Consider the following 2,027-nt stretch of genomic DNA (forward strand, 5'->3'; position numbering starts at 1 on the left):
AATAAATTTGGGAATGGTAAGCCAATTTCCATTAGATTATATGCATTTAGTTTGCTTGGGAGTTGTAAAAAACATGCTTCAGACTTTTATACATGGAAGAATCAAAGCAATAAAATTTAATTCTACAGTTATATAGGTAATTTCAGAAGTTTTGTGTAATATATCTACATGGATACCAAATGATTTTGCACGGAAGACACGTAGTTTAGAAGAGTTAGACCGTTGGAAAGCAACGGAATTAAGATTATTTCTATTATATGTAGGACCAGTTATACTTCAAAATTACTTGCCTCAAAATTATTTGTTGCATTTTAATTCTTTACATTGTGCTATTAGAATATTGTGCCATGAAAGTGATTGTATTAATAATAATGAGTATGCTAAGGATTTATTAGTTTCTTTTGTTGAAACTTCAAAAATATTGTATGGGAAAGATTTTATTATTTCTAATGTTCATAATTTAATTCATATATCTAATGATGTAATAAAATTCGGACATTTAGATTCATTCAGTAGTTTTTCTTTTGAAAATTTTTTATATGAAATTAAAAAACAATTGAAAAAAGGAGAAAAACCTCTCGAACAGTTACATAATAGAATAGTGCAACGTGTTAAATATAAAATATTTATATAGAATATTTTTCAAAACCTCAAGTAGCTCATTATAATTCTAAAAAATCTAATGGAACGAGATTAGCATATGATTACATTTTTTATAAAATATTCAAATTGTCACTAAAAAAAGAGTCTGATAGTTTTTGTTATTTAAAAAGTAATTATATTTTTCATATTAAAAATATTTATACCCAGTCAGCCACATCTGTTCTAACAGATATTGCCAAGTGCTTGCTACAAATTATTGTCAGCAAAAAGGCTACAAATTTGGTACAAGAGTTGTTATTACCGATTAAGCTGGCAGATTGCCGGCAAGAACCAAGCAAAGCTTGCTAACATAACTAGACAGCAAATTGGCGGCAAAAACCGAGCAAACCTTGCTGACATGACTGACATCAGATTGTCGGCAAAAACTGAGCAAGATCTGAAGTGCTCAATCTGATGGCAAATTGGCAGCAAAAACCGAACAGAATCTGCAGCTTATCACAAAGTATTATAAAATAGTTCAGTCGCTTATCGCTATGCGGCGCGTTATCCATTATCTATACCCGTATTCAAATTCTTGTCATGAGTGTATATAAAGCCTGTAAAATGCTAATAATATTATAATATATATATTTTTACCAGTTCAATTTTTGATACAATTCTTATACAGGAAATTCAGATATTGAACTGATTTTTGGCAAATCGGACAGATAATTGTTCGATTTTCACTTATTCGAACAATTTCTGTCCAAAAAGATCTTTAATTTTGTAAATTAAATTATTTAAATTTACTTATACGTTTTAAAACATTAATATATGATTTTATATAACAATACTGTAATTTGTCTTATTTTTGCCATCAAAAGAACGTCAAAAAATGGTCTCCCGTAGATGTGATATATTTTGGGTCTTATGAGACCTAACTTAGGATGTCTAATTATCTAATGGTCATTTTATGACCAAAACTTATCATCATTTTATTACTTAGGGTTGAGACTTTAAATCCATTTAAATATACTATTTTATATGAATGGCCAAAAGCTGCAGAATTTGTTCGGTTTTTGCTGACAATCTGCTGTCAGATTGTCCTGCGCAGATCTTGCTCGATTTTTGCCACCAATTTGACGTCAAATCATGTCAAGCTTTGCTCGGTTTTTGCCGTCAATTTGCTGTCAGGTTATGTCAGCAAGCTTTGTCACCAAAACACAAGCTTAATGCGGACACAGATGGCACTGGATTTGTTACCAAGTTTTGAGCGAATTTGATGACAATTTGGCAACAATTTGTTGTCAAATTGCTTACTGGGTAGAAGCAGTTCAGTTTGTAAGAGTTTGTAATTTAAAATAGTATTTGTTTGATAAAATCAGTCTTGCATTTATAGAAATATTATAGATTCTCTCGAGAAAATTAAAATGCATTTTATTTTT

The sequence above is a fragment of the Formica exsecta genome, unplaced genomic scaffold (assembly GCF_003651465.1).
Source record: "Formica exsecta isolate Colony F162 unplaced genomic scaffold, ASM365146v1 scaffold690, whole genome shotgun sequence".
Taxonomy (NCBI): domain Eukaryota; kingdom Metazoa; phylum Arthropoda; class Insecta; order Hymenoptera; family Formicidae; genus Formica; species Formica exsecta.